This window comes from Colias croceus, chromosome 24 (genome assembly GCF_905220415.1).
Source record: "Colias croceus chromosome 24, ilColCroc2.1".
Lineage (NCBI taxonomy): Eukaryota > Metazoa > Arthropoda > Insecta > Lepidoptera > Pieridae > Colias > Colias croceus.
In genome coordinates, this window is record NC_059560.1 from 7,020,640 (window position 1) to 7,041,009 (window position 20,370).

General features: G+C 35.0%; 1 protein-coding gene across 3 annotated transcripts in view; it reads right to left on the minus strand.

Annotated features, from left to right (window-relative positions):
• The window catches only part of LOC123702976 (C-terminal-binding protein), a 115,255-nt gene that overhangs the window by 24,441 nt on the left and 70,444 nt on the right, over window positions 1-20,370 (minus strand). For all 3 annotated transcript variants that reach the window (XM_045650845.1, XM_045650843.1, XM_045650844.1), the window contains exon 3: window positions 4,218-4,439. The gene's annotated coding sequence lies outside the window, so the exon portion shown is untranslated. The remainder of the gene's footprint in view (window positions 1-4,217; window positions 4,440-20,370) is intronic.

Below are 20,370 nucleotides of genomic sequence, written 5' to 3' on the forward strand. Positions count from 1 at the left end.
TAGACGTATAGGTTGTATATTTTATAGTTAATATCCAAAAAGTCGTAACTTTACGTTTGTTATTTTGAAGATGCCAGAGATTTAAAAAAAATAACAATGAGAACTTTGTATTTTTTTTCTATCGAGAAAATATCATGGAATCATGTTTCTAAAACGGTACACGTATTGTGTTACTATTGAACTTTCTTGTCAAGAATTTTCATCACGACAACTTTAATAATATAAAAATGACGAAGGTTTAAAAAGGGCCGTAAATGTTAGAAAAATTAATTCATCACCTTAAAAATGAGCTATTACTTTTTTGTGGTTATTTATTTATAAGTATCTCTAGTAATAAAATTGTTCTAGTCATACATATTAACACAGCCAACTTAATTCAGATAATAATATTATTATCGACTGGCTAACGTTACAATATACATACAAAGCTATGTATGAGTACATATTATTTATTTATACATCCATACTAATATTATAAATGCGAAAGTAACTCTGTCTGTCTGTCTGTCTGTTACTCAATCACGCCTAAACTACTGAACCAATTTGCATGAAATTTGGTATGGAGATATTTTGATACCCGAGAAAGGACATACGCTACCTTTTATTGCGAAATATGTACCACGGGCGAAGCCGGGGCGAACCACTAGTAACTAATATAGCAGAATATGCATGTAGTTACTAAAAAGCTCATCCATCGGCCACACTAATAGGATCCATTTTATTCTATGTTAAAGTTTGTACTTTAAGGCCTGAATCGGGTAGAATCCCCTTTTGATACCAAAAATTAACTCTAGTTATAACCGTTTTTCTTCTTAGATTCTTTACGTACATATCTAAAAAAAATGTATATTATAGTTTCGAATATGATAAAGGGCATGGTTGTTTTAATTTGTTTATTTTACAATCAGGTTTTTTGGAAAAAAATCATGAACTGAGGTCGATTTTTGTACTTTAAACCAAAACGCTAAGTCAATATAATGTCAATTATGGTAGTGTTATTACAGTGTGTTTATGAAATTGAAACACAGGGCATGGTTGTTTTAAATTTTGATTCAATATCCAAATATCTTTTTAAATAATTTTTATACCTACTTTTACTACGATAGATTCGCGCCGGTCCCCCGATTCCGCCTAGTAAATCGTCGCCAAGGTCGCTAGCCCCTATTAACGCCGTAACATACATATTATATAACGCCCTCTGATATAACAGTAGAAAGACGCGAATAAAATATTCATATTCACGACTGAGCTACATGTTAATTTAGAAAATACAAGAGATAGAAGACCTAATTACACTTAAATCCATTATTTACAACTAGAATACCTCCCATACTACAAACAAACTCAATTATTCAATCACTAGATCATAGATGGCGACATCTACCTACCTTCTGTACGTAAGCATCATAAAAACGATACAAAACGACGATAGCAAAAAAAACCGTAATACACCAAATTACGCGATGAGTAATATACCAAACGACGCCATACTTTTTATATTAAATCTTAAACGATTTGCAAACAATATTCGCTCGTCTAGTACGTAAGAACTTTGTTTATTCGGTTGCTAACTGCATAGTCATCACGACCATCACACACACAATAATGTTATTACTCACACTTAGAAAAACAGTGATAGATATGTATCTATAAGTATGATGGCTTTGTAACTTTGTATTTATTATACGTATTACAGAATTATAAATGTAAAATGATTTGATTTATTCACTTGAGCTCTAAATGTGATTCATGGGATTATAACAAAAATGATAACGAGTTTATATTGGTTTGAGAGCGATATTTAGTCAATGAATTTTGGCTCTCTGTAAGCTTATCTATTTTATATGCTTAATAAATGATTATCCAAAATAAAACATTAAAGATGTTTTTGCTATTGTATAGTGTAACCCATACTTATAATAAATACTGAAATTGTTACAATTTATAAATGTATGTTTAAAGTTCTCCCTTCATTTGATAATTACATACACAATACATGTTTAATTTACTTTAGTTCAACAAAGACTTAATATACACATTTCAAGCATTAACAATATATTCCCTAGGTAATAACTTCAAATGTCACATAATACAAAGGAAACGAGATCCTTGCAAAAACCTATTTTCGTGATCTTTGACCTCTGACATCTTGTGTGACATAATTTGAGTAGGAACAATATTATGAGACTTATGAGCTAGCAAATAATACAATGTGCAAATACTAAAACAAAATGATGTAAGTAACGTAACTGCGAACGTACGAGATAAATTACATTTTTTTTGTAAATAGGTACCTATAACCTACCTCATTAAAATAAAGAATTAAACAGTTCATAGCTTTCCTTCCATTTGATTTATCAAATTTCGTCGATAAATGGATTATCTAACAGTGAAATATTTTTTTCAAATCGGACCCGTGGTTTCTGAGATTTGGGTGATCAAGCAAACAAACAAACTCTTCGTCTTTATAATATTAGAATAGGATTAAACGGAAGTAGATTGTCGAACAAAAGCTTAATTATCATTTAGCAGGTACAATTCGTATTATATTATATAGACATTAAAGTCCTGCAATGACAAAAACAAGTCCAGATACAATATTTTAGCTATATCAAAACTAGCAAACATCCGCATCGTCGTGTTCAATAACTATTCAGTAATCAGTATTCGCGCGTTTCTAAGCGGTAAATAAACGTATAAATAAATCGAGTGCGGTAACAACTACGCGATTATATGAATAACAAACAATAATGAGAGAGCATTATGAAAATATGTATTTTATTTCGATTTCAATTAAAAGCCGCGTTGATGATATAATTAAACAGTAGTTATTTTTAACTTTAATTATTTGTGATCGATTAGTGTTCATAAAACCACGGCTGTACGATGAAGGCAGTGTATCAATTAGCATTGCGTCGAATAATAAAGGTCTTAATTTTATGGTTTATTGATTGTTTATTGATAAAATATAAATGACAATCAATAAAAGAGATCCTATTCATAAACTCAAATTTACTAATATCGAAACATCTCAAGCAGTAAATATTGCAGTAATTATATAATTTTGCACGAAACTACACAGTGAATTAGCGCCCCAATTTTGCGTTTCTACAAATTCATTTCACCCGTCACTTTACCCTATAAAATTATCCATTAACGTTAGACTTATAGTCTAACCAAACGAACACCCACCCCGGCGAGCGGTAGGTGCGACGTTCCACCAAACTTACTTAGGATTTCGTTATCATTTCGCTTGCACTTCGATTTCCCCGTGGAATTCAGAGTACACGTTGACCAATCAAGTATTCCGACTACGACCGAGTTTCGACCCTCCGGGGCGGTTCAAACATTGCACAAACAGAATTCAATTTAGCTGAGAAGCTGCAAGTCTTGACACAGTTATATAAGTGAGATTAGCGAGATCTTTGTATAGATTATTGTTGATACGTGTGTGATAATACGTTAGTTTTGTAGGTCAAGCTCGTAACCTAGTAAGTACGTAATTAACATCTGCTTCACACAATATCGATAGCATACTGCATAATAAATTTTACAGGATTGTGCGGTTAAGTCAAATGAGTGGGTCTTATAATCGTCTTTACTCTACTTAATATAATTTACTAATCTCATGAAGGTTCCTTAATCCCATTTTAGATTTAGGCAATTAATTGTTGTGAATATTTAACGAGAGTACGTATTACTTGTCGAAAACAAATACGATGGATTAAACTTTATAAAGTTTACTTCAGTAATAACTATCACACATAGCTATTTCTGAACATGTTTTTTATAAATTATTTTCAATCATTTAAAAATACGTATTTAGATACTTTAATTCCTCAACCAATTTAAAAATGAATAGTGTAAGAAGTGCTTAGAGTTTACACGTGCGTGGGTCGCGTTTGAAACCACGTGGAGAGCTTTAATATTATTTCTGCAGAAAAGCAATATTTCTATACGAATTCTGGGCAACATTTACGAAAATGTTCTTTCCTAGAAAATTTGTTATTTTTATGTATTAAAATTACTAAATTTATTGGAAAATCCTATTAGCCCTTCAGACGAAGTAAAATCAGTTAAAAAAAATTATTACATATTTGCATCAAATATATCATTTATAGCGTTCTTATGCACTTGTAATATTCCTACTCATACTGAACGCACCTACCTACACATTTAATAATCATTAAACAACAATAAACATATTACATACATACCAACGTTGTTGTGACGTAATCGAACCGAGATCACCGATCCATCGGCGCACCGGCATCGACTTGTCCGGCGCCGGCGCCGCTCGGGACGCGCGCGCACACGCACACGCGCACACACACCGACGCGCACACACACAGCACCGTCACACACTAGTTACACTAGTTTACACTGCACTTGGCACACACACACGTTTAATGGCTGCGCACACGATCACAACGCGACACCTGTAACAAAGAAACGTATCTGGTGAGTGTAATGTCATTGAATATGTTGCGCTATTTATTTATAGGATATTTGTATGAAACGTGCAAATAATGGTTTATGTAAGTTTAGCCGGCACATGATTATACGCCTCGAGCGGCTCAGCCCTGACTCACCGATCGCCGGTGTCTGACTAACGAGGTATACGTGCCTACTCATTAAAATGTAACGACAGAAATATTTCATTGGAACTATGTGAAACTATTTGTGAATTCGTTACTTATTTATTCATACAAATAAAAATGTCTTCGGGCCGAGTAAGGAGACTTATAAGGTAAATAAAAAAGATCTAATTTCGGATCTTCATTTTTATAACTTTCATTACAATGACTGAATTCTGGCGTTCAATATAATTTCTTTCATGAAACGCCCTTGGCACTGAACTTCATATTATTATCAAACAAAATATAAATTGGATAGTCCGAGCGTTGGCGCGCGGGTAATTTATATTTATAATTTATACACAATAATAGCGACGACGAAATACACGACACATCGAGTAGAATGAACATTGAACACGTCAAATTAATTGTAATATAAATGTCTGTTTCGTTTCATTTATTTCATTTGCGTACGCAGAAAGTTATCACTTTACTCACAATAAAGTGTTCAGAGCTGAAAATGAACTTCACTAACTTAAATCTTACTTATTTAATTTTACTAAGTATAACTTCACACATATTTATTAACGAGATCGTAAAACGTTTACAACAAAAATAAAACGCTTCAAACTCAATCAGTTTACACAGCGAAAAATGCAACTCAATTGCAAAACGCAATCGATAGTCACATTTCATTTTGTACAAACTTCAAACGTCCTAGTAATTCAGAGCAATCCAAGAGAAAATACAACAAAAGAGAGGAAAAAAAGCACGGAAACATCGAGCCCCCTCCATCAACTCGGCTAACTGTTGACCTACTTATATTTCGCTCGCGTATCGCACGTGTGTGTGTGTGCGTGTACATACAAACACACACACGCACCAAACTGCTGCACGTTTTGAACTCAAATTGCATCACGTATAACATAATTGCAAACGTGCTTTTTATGTTTTTATTTACAGCTGAAATAACGAATTTATTGTTGGTGGTAACGCTTAAAAATGCGGATGTATTTTTTTGATGTATCGCGATGATTTAAGTGTAATGTTTGTATGAACGATGTGTTTACGTTTCAAAAACACTGAGTTATAATGAATCTGAATGCTAAACGGTTTCAGATAAATATATAGACAACAAAATAAGTTTAGACATTATATCTACAATTTAAAAGTCAACTAAACATACAAAAAAAATTGTATTTGAGAGAAGGCTGACAATTTTTTTCATGAATAACAATATGATGATGGGGATTATTTAAGTTATGCTACCTAGTACCTACTAATCCATATATAAATCGATACATACACTTACAAGTTACAAATACCCAACTCATAAAACGAAACCAACAAACAAACATTGTACAGGAAGACCTCGACAGCTCTTCGCGTTTGTGAATCAACAAAAAGGCAAAACCGCCGAACAATACAATGGCGCGCTGCGGGCTAAACTTTTAATTGAAAGCCTCCCATTGATCAGAGCGCGGCCGAAATGTAGCCGAGACTCGCGTCTGCGACAACTTCGTTTGCCAATAGTAATTAATTATTGTTGCAGACTTTCTACAATTATTGTTTCATCACTTCTTACTGCAAGTGCTTCCAATTTTCTTTTTCTAGTTTTCAAATTGTATCGAGAACACGATATGTTCTTATAATAATGTTGTTCTACCTTAATTTCAATATAATATGTAGTAAAGTGTGTACAAGTTGTCAATACATAATATCATCAACCGTACTCATTATTATAATAAACAATTATTACCTCAATAAGGGCACCTGTTACTTGGTTACCTTCGATCGAAGGCAAAATGAATTACATAGCAATGTAATAAACATTAACTCATATACAGACAAATATACGAATCTCACAACTTACTTCTAAGATTAGTTATCAAAAGCAAAACTTCAAACTAATTCAGGAATTACTTGCTCGCATAAGTTTCAAAATAAATAATCGAATAACCCCATTTCACTACTTCGATCTAGCTCATTGAAATACAACAAATAAATCCACAGTCCATTTTTGTTGCAATCCGTTCCGCGCAAAGCTATCGTGACCCGCTAATGCACTAATGCAGTTCCGATAAAACATTACAATTTCAATTAAGATTATATCTTTTGTACATTGTCGTCGAATATAGAAATACAGTGAAAGGAAATGTATATTCGAACATACATTTTCTATTAATAAATTAATGTGATTATAAGTTTCCGATGCGCGTGTCGTGTTGAATGAAACCGGTGCCATTAAGCGACCTCAATATAATAATATTCAAGATGTGCAGTCTATTTTTAAAGATAGCTAAATATCGCCGTGATTTTAAGATTTAAATAATTTAATTTGAAGACGCTTAAAAAGTTAAAATATTGAATACAATTATAACCAACCATATCTCTTGGTCTATCTAGCGATCCACTTCTAGGCGACACAAAATATCTGACTTCGTAACATCAACGCTAACAAAAATGCCTAGATGCAGAATATTAATAAATCCATTTCTCAATTCTACAATCGCTATCATTTCACAAAGCTTCAAATTATCAGATCAGCCATTCTCTCGTCCAATACGAGCCAACTATTCTCAAATATCGAATATCCAATATGAGGAATCCATTTAAAACGTTGAGATAAAAGATCCCACGTCTCCGAATGCCAATTCTCAGATTTGCGGCATGACGATATCTATTTAATTAACGCCGAAGACCGCTCTTATCGCTTTAACTGCTCCAAGACGATTTTCCGAGAATAATATGAGCTTAGAATGTACGAGACATTACATAGATTGTAGTTACGTACCTACATTACGTATTTACTCACTTATCTTGTAACGAACGTAGTAAATGAATACAATTATCACGAAATATGTGATTTTATTGTATTACAGCTTTATTACTGCAATTGGGCTCTGTGAGTAATGTGTTACAAACTTTTTACTTTATATACATGTAATTATTTTTCCTTCAACTCGAATCCTCACAAAACTACCTATTGAATTTCAAGATACATACCTAAACAAAATTGATTGATTCATTATTATAACGATACTAATAATGTAAGTTCAAACCGAAGTGGTGGACATAAGATAGTAAAGATTGTACCACTTATCTATGCCATCATTTAGTATTATCACTGTGTACAGTAATTATTAATTCATTCTACGAATACCACGAATCGTTATATCCGTTGTACTATCATACTTTAGCATCTCTTATCCATACTAATATTATAAATGCGAAAGTAACTCTGTCTGTCTGTCTGTCTGTTACTCAATCACGCCTAAACTACTGAACCAATTTACATGAAATTTGGTATGGAGATATTTTGATACCCGAGAAAGGACATAGGCTACTTTTTATCCCGGGAAAATAACGCAATCCCGGAAATCCCACGGGAACGGGAACTATGGGTTTTTCTCTGACAACGCGGGCGAAGCCGCGGGCGGAAAGCTTAGTTTCCAATAATAAACTGATAACAATCAACAATCCAAAACTTTAACTTTACAATATCCTTACAAAAAGGTACGAATACCGTATATTTCAACATACTTGTTAAGGGGGGTTAGGCGGTCAGCGAAAATTCAGCTATTCGGGCCTGAGGTAAGCGGTGAGGGGGTCCGCGTTTAGTATGGAATCAACGTGCTCGAAACTAAAAATCGTAAGCGCCATTCACATTTTTATCAAAAAGTGAATGAAAATATTTAGTATTTTCTAAATCTAAAACAGTCAGGAAATCGAGAAGGTAAATGCCTATGTACTAGTGATTTTATACGAATTATTATCGTAAAATACGGTTTTAATGAGCATTTATATGATATTTTAGAGGTAACTTCAGGATTTTTTTTTATCGAGCAAAATTTTTCCAATCGTGTTTTGGAAACAGTCATCCCATCACACATACGTTCTGTAATACATATTAGAAATTTCAGTGCGAAAAAACCTCAATATTTTCAATTATAGCTCATAGAAAACAGTCCATTTTTCCGTGTTCACCTACTAAGGGCCCTTAACATTTTTCTGAATTTCGTTCAACTATGTTCGTGAATAGCTCAATTTTATTCTATCCCATTAACATGGGATGAGAAATTTTTATGATAAGTTCCGTTGAATATTCCTTTGCAATATATCCATCTAAAGACTTTCAGTATCCAAGTAGATAGTAGATAAAAAAGGTTTTCCATCGCGCCGTCCACTTGTATCACAGTAGGGCGCTTGGCGAGGACGCTTGGATATAGGGTTGTCAACAAAGCATTTTTTGAGTAGAAAAATAAAGATTACAACTTCCCTGGCATAATGCGAGGTTTTAAATCAACTTCTGTTTATAAAACATAATAAGATATGATCAGATTTAAAAATAAGCCTCTAATCTCAACATAACAACAAAACGTACGAAAACTCAGTTCAAACATTTGCACCCACGAACTTCCCTATACAGTTTGTAGGTAAGTTCGCATTTCTATTTAAAATTCACATAAAACTAGGTTACGTTCGTGTTTCAAACCATCGATAACCGCCATTTCTTTTCAGCCATAAAACTTGCGAGTGGCAGCCCTGCCGGGAGACTCAATAACTCGTTACGCCGAGGTCAACGTCCTATCGATTGCGCGACCCTGCTAGCTAGCGATCTTCGGTAGCCACTAGCCACTATTATTTTCGCTGACGTGGCCAACTTATCTTGTAACTTTATAACTTTCCAAGCTGTCACTGCGTATACACAGCTTAAATATATTTTCTACTTGAACGGAACTATCTATTACTGTTACGTTAATAGCCAGCGAACATTATGTTTTAACTTAACTTAGTTGTTTTACGTAAGAATAAACTTGGGTACTTTATCGCAGACAAGACTATGGATTCTTAGTTAATGAAGATTGTTTACTGTATTTACTTACACAAATATGAAATATTAAAAAAGCCTGTTCAAATATTCCTACTTATTATGCGACGATACAATACTTTCCTAATAGGCTTTTATTTGACTTTCTACATTGGTGACGATTAATAAATAGCTTCCATTTCTCTTTGTGACAATTCAGCAGTTGTGACCGATAAATCCTTTCTCTTTTAATCTCTAAATTCAAACAAATATGCCTATCGCAGCTTCACTATCTGCACCCATACATCATACAGATCCAAATATACAGCACACAAATATAACTACATACATAGCACGAGTGCTGATTTCATGAATATTCATTAAGCCAAGTTCAAACATGGCTAGCGTTGATGGATGAAGGCGGTTATTAGTTCACGCCAGTCGAATGTATAATGTGGGAATTGTGTGTTTGTCCACGTTGCATGATGCGTTATAGTCATAGTCATGAGGTTCAATTCTCGTATGCAACAAGGATTGACCTACTTGGTTATTATGAAATAATTTACGTAACTTTAAAAATATGTATATAGTAGGGTTATCCATAAATAGGGAGAAAAATATTCGGAACAGATAAACAGTCGTATTTAGAAGATGACTAAAATGCCCAATAAATTGATAAGATTCTAAAGCATTTGAATGGCGTGATCTGAAGTGACTTTAACCGCTCTAGAACTTATACAAAGCATATATTTTACAGTCATTGACTCTTCAGCCTCTGCAACAGCGACCATACAAGATCACATCCCTACATCTATAGCTACATCAAGTGCAAATCCTCCACACTCGATCCATAGTTCCGTATACATAAATCAACGTTTTCCCATGCATCGTGCGTCCGTCGCAACACTGCACCTACACTATACATTGTACATACACAGTACACTGGCATGGCGTAGTGCCACCGGCATTGTCTCCTGCAAAGTGGGCCACGCCGAGACGCGACCGACCGACGTACGTACGTGATAATTCACTGTTCCTTTATTGCTTTTTCTTCCCTTCCTTTTGTTATATGTGACTTTGCTGTGGTGTGGATTTTGAGAAATAATTTGAAGGAGTGGAATTATAATGTGATTTGTGAATGTTTGTAGTATCAACTTTTCTGGTAGTATTTTTTAATTCTACAAACATCAGACAATATAAATACGTTATAGACATTTCGTTAATTATGATTCTATCATATAACGACTTTTCTTTAACTTTAACCTAACTAAGACTACAAAACAATACTATACTATACTACAATACACCAATAAAACGTACCGATATACCGGCAAATTCAAAGACATTTCGAGTTACACCGAGTATCTAAAGACAAGACAGGTGGCTGGTGGGGCATCATCATTATTCATACAGAACAACCGTACAAGCCCGCCGTAATTCCAACAAATTAGACAACAATTCTCGTTTAAAGACGTCTCGGGGGCTGCGGAGCGGGGGACGGGGGGGTTCACCAAGTTGGCAAGTTATAATGGAATTCACAAGCAATAAAACTTCCCTTCCGAGGCCCGTCTGAGGCCGCTCGGCTCGCACTCCGCCGTATGTTAATTCAATGACGGCTCGCAAAGATTCAAATTGTCGCCGCTACATCGATGGGGGCGCACTTTGGGACGGGGACCCGTCTACTCGAATGGGGTTCACCGTTCAAATGTATTCGCAAAGATCAAATTAATGAGTCGTATTTACGACTGTTTATAAAGAGACATTTTTCCAAGATGCAAAGCTATTGTAAAACCTTTTTTTTATTTCAAGTTTACATGTTTATGTTGGAAACAAAAAGTGAATAGATTCATCTTACTCCACAGTCATTACATACATACATACTTGAACTTTTGTTACACGTGTAAACTCACAATGAGTACTAAGAATCGGTCAAGTACATCGACTTGGAACACTTTACACTACATTTCACTATCTTTAATCTGAACTTAACCAACATTATCTGTACTACTATTTACGTCAGGACATGTATTTACTAAAGTTAAACAACATTAGGGGAGCCAAACCCCAATCGATGCCTATCAAAGACACCCATCAAAGCGTACAAACAAACAATGCAACAGACAGCAGTCGTCAAGCGACAGGTCCACACAACAATGGCATAGCACCTACCTACATATGTATATCTTAATATATATAAATCTCGTGTCACAATGTTTGTCCTCAATGGACTCCTAAACCACCTAACCGATTATAATAAAATTTGCACACCATGTGCAGTTCGATCCAACTTGAGAGATAGGATAGTTTAAATCGCAAATCGTTTAAAAAAAAACGGGCGAAGCCGCGGGCGGTAAGCTAGTACAAATATATAGCTATATAGCTCCTCGTTGACGTGCCATGTTTCTAGTTATGAAAGCTAGGTGCGCACAGATCGGCAACTCAGACGAAGACAGACAAACTTCCATTAAATCTTTCGCCAAGTTCCGCGCCTCCAACGGCTGCTGTTTGCGAGGTGCCTAACTACCTAGACATAGTACCAACTCATGGCGGCTCAACTTGCGAACAGACTGCTTCATGTAATGTGAATGTTTAGTTTCATTATTTACTGTAGTGTTAAAAAAAGCTAAAGGTCAAGATACTGTTTAAAAAAAATTGTAGAAGTTTACGGGTTAAAAAAATGGCTTGCTACTCAAACAAAAAAAAATTTAAATCGACAACGTCGCTTTTCATTCGAATCATGACACGAAACTAACCAAAAAGTATTTCCTCTTTAGATATTACATATATGTATTTGTATTTCCTTTAATTCATACCATGATTCAGAAGTTTCATTCTTAGACATTTCATTCGAGAGTCGAGACTTCTCCCCAAAATTAACCCCCGAGTTCGATCGTGCCTAAAAACGTCAGGGTGTAACGGCACAACTTTGATACCGCATAAGCCTATTTGAACTAATGTGTCATCGTATTTAGGCAAAGACGCAAGTGTAAACTCGAGTGACTTACAGAACTTAAAATTAGCTTTAAAACTCAATTTACACACTCGCATGCGAGCATAACTTTTGAGGTGAGGCAAAAGTTAATTCGGAGATCCTCAATCACGTAGGAAAGTACGTCTCTCCCGACGCAGTTACAAGTTGGCAACGGAATATCTACGTAAAAGTAATCTTTCGTAAGCCAGAATATAATGCATTGTGTAATTACGCGCTTTACATTCACTCGTTCGTGAAAGTAAATTAAACGAAGTATAATAACGTTACGTTGTCACTTATGTACACAATACAATACAATATAATTTGCAAGATATTATATTAAGCGATTCTTCAATTTATAAGTGTAACCATTAAACATTCTTCCTGTTTGATAAAAAATATACCAGCGCCTCACAACTCACAAACACATCCCAACATGCTCGACATCTCAGAGATTAACTAACTCACACTTTTGTGTATGAATAATCCAACCAAATCCACGTCCGCCAACATCAATAGCCATTCCATATTGTAAACATGCTTATCATCTAATCGCCTGTTATCGCGTACCTGACTCAACACGTGGATACACCGGCTAATGTTGCTCGTAACACATACATACATCTGCTTATATATCCAAGTACATACATAATTGAGATAGCAGTGTGTGTAATGTGTAACAGTAGATATGGTAATAAAAGTGAAAGCGATATAGGTGCGCGAAATGGAAATTTTCCATTAAGTTTGATTGCGATTAGGTATCGTAATATACTGTTATTTATAGATTCATAAGCTACCATATCTGATGAATACGTAATTGGTATGTTTTAAATTAGCTAAGTTAATCGATTTTGCTTTAACACGAAACTAACAAATCATTCGCGTTATAGAATAAAATACCTTTACCTTCCAATTACAGTATTAATGATCGTGCTACCAAATCGTCTTCAAAATACAACGTCGTAAGTACGGCGAATCCCTATAGGCCTTGGGCCGTATTATGGCCTCTTATTTCCAGACAGTTTACGCCGTGAATTGAATTGACTGGCAAATTCATATTATGATCATTGATCGCAATAACCAGCCACGGTTATTTATGGTAGGTATAATATAAATTTGCCAGTCAGTTCAAATCACGACGTAAACTGTATAGAAATAAGAGGTCTAATACGGCTCCTGATCCTCACTCTTAGACGACACACCTGCCCGTATTTCCACACACACATAATATAAAACGAAACGCGTAAACGCATTCCATCATTGACCAACGCGATTACACTCGCCTCTTACCGACCGGCATGGGCACCGAGCGGCACACAAAAACCACCATAGGAAGTAATAAATCACCATGTATGTAATACCATACCCGCTAGCCACTGCTTACTGGATACATAAAAAGTTTCGCAAGACGCACGAGTAATAAGCAATGGAAACGTTTAAATATTCATAATGAATAATGATTCATGCTTGTATCGAACCGATGGGATCACCGAGAAATGATTGAATTTACATATTTATCGATACAAATGCTTCACGTGGATATATAAATTGAGTAATCTCGTTTTGTGCGGATCTCGATGGATGTATCGTTTGCGCGACTGTGATTTATCTTCAAGGGCGGAGTGCTGGGACGGAATAAATAATAGTTCGCTACCCGTGTACAACCGCCGGCGCCGATTGCGGGTTTTTGCGAAGTTTAGAAATTGCGTAGCTTTTCCTGTTTACTAGTTCATATATAAACCAGTGCATAGCACAGCTAAAAAAATTAAGTACATACCTACTTAATTTTCTTTAGCTGAATATGATTTAAATTCTAAATACTCATTAACTGTGGGTTGAAGACACTTAAAATTAAATAAAAAAATAGAGGATATCATGAATCAAAATTATTGCTATCACACGAATAGTTACTTGCGATACCAATACAGCAATAAAGTTCAGTCATCTTTTGACGTGACAACGTCTTATAATTCTATAAAGCCGGCTGCACGCACGAAAAAACATCACTCATGCGGCGTTACCTCGCTCTGACTCATCTGAGGCGTTCCATGTAAGGCTTGAAGTGCGAGCGAGAGCGCGGAACGAGCGACAAAGAAGCACAATCGGACGTTGTCACGTTCAACTATCATCAGTAAACCGACTTTACAGACAACCAATTTTTTAAAGGTATAATCACAAAATTTGCACAAAACAAAATATTGTTATATCGTTATTCACTGCCTCTAGCATCAAGCATAATAGCATAAGCATAAAAAACTGCAGCGATTGTTTTAAACAACGCACCAGTTTCTCTTCTCAACGACACTCACCATGAAGAAACTAAAGCACATAAACCATTAAAACACAAAAACAACAAAGTTATTATTACTACCTACAACTACGCGCCAAGTGTCTCATATAATTATACAGTACATATTTGCACAGTACAATAATATAGGTCAGCTAAACATCGCGTTAATTAAATACATATAAAATACACTCACCGGCACGGAATCTTGGCCACTTACAAATTTGCCGATAAAAAAAGTTTGAAGTGTTTTTCACGATTTTTTTGTATGCAGATATGTTAACATATTATTTGTTTAATTTTATGGTAAGAAATCATTGAGTTTGAGAATAATCTTTTACCACTTTTTAAGAGTTACTCGAAATTTGTGATTTGTGCGGTTAAGCCGAAGTTACGAATTGTTCGTTTTAAACTTCTTTTGATATCGTTTATGCCGTTTTAAGGTATTGTTATTGTTGTACTGTAGTCAATGATCATAACAAACAATAAAAAATGCCATTAACATCTGAACAACCTACTCAGGCCATCACAATGATAGACCAATAACTGCCGCAACGTAAAGTACCTAATGTACAGTATGTACCTCGTTCAGCGATGCACTATGCATGGAGAAGATACCAGGAGACTGGCAGCCATATGTGCAGACCAGGAAATGAAGGTGTGAGGTGCACATCAGCTCGAGAAGACCCGTTTATTGTTCGAGAGATACTCAGAAATGGCTTTCTGACAGTTTTTAGGATACGCCACCGGCTCTAAAACACCAGGATAATAAATGTGAGTGAGCAATCGGAGAGAAGACTAATGAAAGAAGTTAATTTGAAGGTTTGCAGACCAGCACTCCATCCAGAACTCCTCAGACATCACAGAGAAGCACGTCTTCGTTTTGCACGAGAGCATGAAAACTGGACCCACATCCAGTGCGCTCGTGGGGTGTTCACAGATGGCTGCTAAGGCACTTTACGAGCTTCTGATAGCCAACAGTCAGTATAGAGGAGACGAGAAGAGAGGTTTTCACACATCACCACACTCAAAATGCGATTTTTCATGGAGGGTCAATAATGGTATGGGGAGGTATAAGTTCCGATGCTCGCACGGAGTTATTTATGCCTTAATTGTTTAAATAATAATGGCTTAAATTTGATCAGGTACATCGAGGAAATTCTCCAGGAACATGTTCAGCCCTATTACAGGTTTATCAGTGAAGAAAATTTGCTACTTATACACTATAACGCACGTCCGCGTGTCATACGATACGTATAAGAGTACCTTCAAGAGGTTATTATTGAAAAATTGGAGTGGCCAGCTCGTAGCCCAGATCTTAATCCAATAGAACACATCTGGGACATGCTTAAAAGAAACATAAAGTTCGATTCCAACCCAGGAATAATGTTAGATGAGCTTAGAAATACAGCTGAGGCCGTTTGGTACACTATAGCTCAAGTGGTCTCCAAAAATGTCTTCTAGAGTATGCCAGACTGGATGCAAACAGTGTTTAAGGCAAGAGAAGGAAACACCCTTTATTGAAAGGTTCAATTTTTTTTATGGAAACGTTCTTTCTAATTTTTTAGCATTTTTTAAGAAATCCTTTAAATTTCACAGGAAAAGCGTAAATTCTTGTTTAATTCATATCTACTCGGTAGTACTTCTTATTAACTTCCAATTATTACTAAAAGTTAGTAAAAATATTAAAGTAACTAGTTTTGATTAAATTTTTATTGAATTTTGTAGTAGAAAAGAAATAGTGTTATTTTACGCAAAAATTTGCAGTGGCCAAGATTCCGTGCCGGTGAGTGTATATTATTGTGACATCGCACATTTTTACCGCAGTGATAACCTTTGACCTCGATATACACAACATCTTCCTTCTCTTTATTTTGTGTAATTAACTCATACCGTATCATGAAATAAAACTACGATTAAATATGTACGTACGTATATTATTAGTAAGAGACCTAAGAAAATAATAAGTTTAACTATGAAACAGGCTAGCGACAAAAACAGTAGGTACATATATAATCCACTCCACTTTAAATACAACAACAAGAAACACCTTTAACACACTTTAATGAACATAAACTACTATATCTCAATACACAACACTGTATCAACTGGCATAAACAATTCACCCGCAAGCTCATGCAACATAGTCGTCCGTAGCTAGTTTTTGAAGGATCACTTTATACATAGTTGCGGCGACTGCAAAACTACGTAATATTATGTACTAACTTTATCACTAGCTACTCGCACATAGTATAAAAAAAAGTCGCTTTGTGTCTGTATGCTTAGATCTTAAAAATTACCCAACAGATTTTGATGAGATTTTTTTTAATAGACGAGTGATTCCATAGGTACGTATATAATTTATTAGGATTAAGACATAGCAGACGAAACTGCGGGCGGAAAGCTAGTACTCAAACACAAACATTTATTTATTCAATAAGACTTCTTCTAAAACATCGAATCGTTATAGTTTTACTCATTTACCATCGATTCGGAAAGCAGAACAACAAAGTACAAAGAAGAGCCCGAAAGAAACTCCGTAATTGCTCTTTTAATATCATGTTAATACCTTACTATATTTTATTATATTTATTGTATGTATAGCTACAATGTAACTTTCGTTACCGATACCCGCGCTTTACTAAGCGAGCTCCATAATTTCCTCTATTCGCTAGTACGTGGCGCCTTTCACCGCTCACTACGCTCTTACTAGTCTCTAGTTAGAATCTAGGTACTGTGTGTTATTAAATAAACGTTTTTGTGTGTGAAAATAAGCAAACAAACACTTATATATGTACATATGTGTATATGAGTACATACTTTCATCGCGGTTTAAGCAATATGTAATACCATCAAATTCATACAGCATTATGTTTAGCTACTTATTTACAAATTCCTACATTTTAATACGTACAGAGAAACCACAACACATTTCCAAGGGTACACAATTAATTCGTGCTCCCGCAGTTTTATTATAACTGTATAAAAAAATCAAATAGTAATCTCAAGATATGTTTAAATTAAGAGTTTAACGAACCGTGGAGAAACGAGCGTAGACCTAATTAGTGCAGGACCCAGTTTTATCGGCCAATCTCCGTCTCGGAGGAATCTAAAATGCTAACAATGTACAACATAATATTAAATATATACTACAATGTACAAACTAGAATTGTGAAAATTAACTACATAGGTATAAGAAATATCTCGTTCCTTCGTCGAGATAGTTATGTTTTAATGAATACAAAATGTTTGCAAATTTTGATAAGGGCCAAAACTCGACTTCAAAGAAAAATGTGTTAACTTTGAAAAATTTCGTTTACTTTTAGTAAATTAGAAACTTTCCTGATTTCAAGTGAATGCGAAAACTACAACTTTCTTCATAATATATCTCCAAGTTTTCGTCAAATGTCATAACTTAATTATTATACAATAACCCAATATTGAAAAGTTTTCAATACTAAAAGAAAAAACAACAAAATATTACAGCTTAACAATTTTTGCACCACTGAATCATCCTTTTTACTTTATTTTTTCTATATAATATGTGTCGGCCTATGCCGAAGACACCTAATGTTCATTTAAATTACAATGACCTCTATTGAAAAACTTAATTCCGATCTAGACAGCATCCAAGTGGCTAATGTTATTACCTGCAATGTTGAGAATATTAAAAATCATATTGGAACAAATAAATTTCACCTTAATCTACTATCACAAAATATCCGTAGTATTTATTGTAATTTCTCTAATCTACTGACGCTTATACATAGATCCGAAATTGCCTGGGACGTTATAGTACTAACTGAATGTTGGCTCCCTTCTGCGCGACACATCCCAAACCTTAACAACTATAGCCATGCATCATCTACTTCTCATAAAACTCAAAATGAAGGAGTCGTTATATACTTTAATAAAAACCTCCCCATTACCCACGAAGAACCTTATGTATGCGATGCTAATTGTTTAATGTTATCTGTCAACTCTGAAACTTGTATACTTGCTATTTACCGCCCTCCAGGCCAAACCAATACTTCAAATTTTGTCAATTCACTAGAATCACTTCTAACCAGACTTAACTCTTTCAAAAATATAATTATATGCGGTGATATCAACATTGATATCACACCAAACACAAGCGATAAACGTTCATTTGAATATCTTAACATCCTTGCTAGCCATCGAATCTTGCCAGGCCACAGTCTTCCTACTCACGGACGAACATGCCTAGACCATGCCATGATACGCTCCAGCTTAAATGTAACATGCCTAATAATTGAGTCATCTATTACAGACCACGAATGCGTTGTTATAAGTCTAAAGTTCATCAAATCAAATTATAAATCTAAAAATCTATGTCATTCAATTGATTTTGATGGGCTTGAAAATGACCTATTATCTACTAATTTTCAACAAATTTCTACCTTCTCTGACGTTAATCTAGCTACAGACAAATTTGTATCGCTTTTATACCAACATATAAAAAATAACATGCGTATAGTCAAAATCCCATCAAGGCAACGGATCTTTAAGCCATGGATCACAAAAGGGCTTTTGCGTATTATGAGAAATCGGGACAATCTATACATTAAATCAAAAAAACATCCGACTAATGAAACTTTAAAACTCATTTACAAACGTTACAGGAATTTCTGTAACTCTTCATTAAAAAAAGCAAAGCGCAACTATGATAAGCAAGCTATACAAAAAACTAAGGGTAATACTAAAAAATTATGGACAACCATTAAGGAAATAAGTAACTGTAATAAATCTGATAATCATAATTCTGCTCTTTTAAATTCATATGATCCCCAAAAAAGCGCCAATGACGTTAACCAATACTTTTCTAGTGTAGGCGAAAATTTAGCAAAACAAATTATCGACTTAAATCATAATGCGTTTCCACCGCAGCTTCCAAACCACCTTCCTCTTTTGACCCCACCAGTAAATTCCTTCGTTTTACTTCCTACAGACAATAACGAAATCTCTCATGTTATAAATGGTTTAAATAATGACTCTGTAGCTGGTGTTGACCTAATTTCAGGAAGAATTTTAAAGAAGTACTGTAAACTCTTGACACAACCGATCCTACATATCTGTAATCTTGCCATGGATTCGGGCACATTTCCGAGAGCATTTAAATCAGCCCTTATTACTCCCATTCACAAAGGAGGCGATAGAGACTGTGTCAGCAACTACCGACCTATATCCATTTTGCCAACTCTTTCCAAGATTTTAGAGCGAATAATCAATAAAAGACTTATTAATTTTCTAGAAATAAACCACCTACTATCATCCAACCAGTTTGGTTTTAGGCGCGGCAAAGCTAATGGCGATGCTGTGCATGAATTAGTTGACTCAATTATCACAAATTTAGACTCTAAAAAGAAATGCTTAACAGTATTCCTAGATCTAGCTAAAGCATTTGACACGGTCTCTATCCCTCACTTGTTGTATAAATTGGAACGAATGGGTATAAGAGATAACTCCCTAAAACTATTGACTGATTACCTATCGGATAGACAGCAACGCGTGAAGCTCAATCATGACGTGGTTAGTGGGGAATTGTCGGTTAATTATGGCGTTCCTCAGGGCAGTGTCATCGGCCCCACCCTTTTCTTGGCTTACATAAATGATTTATGTAACCTATCTCTTTTTAATGGGAAGATCGTATCATTTGCCGACGATACCGCGCTATTTTTTGTTGGTGACACTTGGGACGATGTGT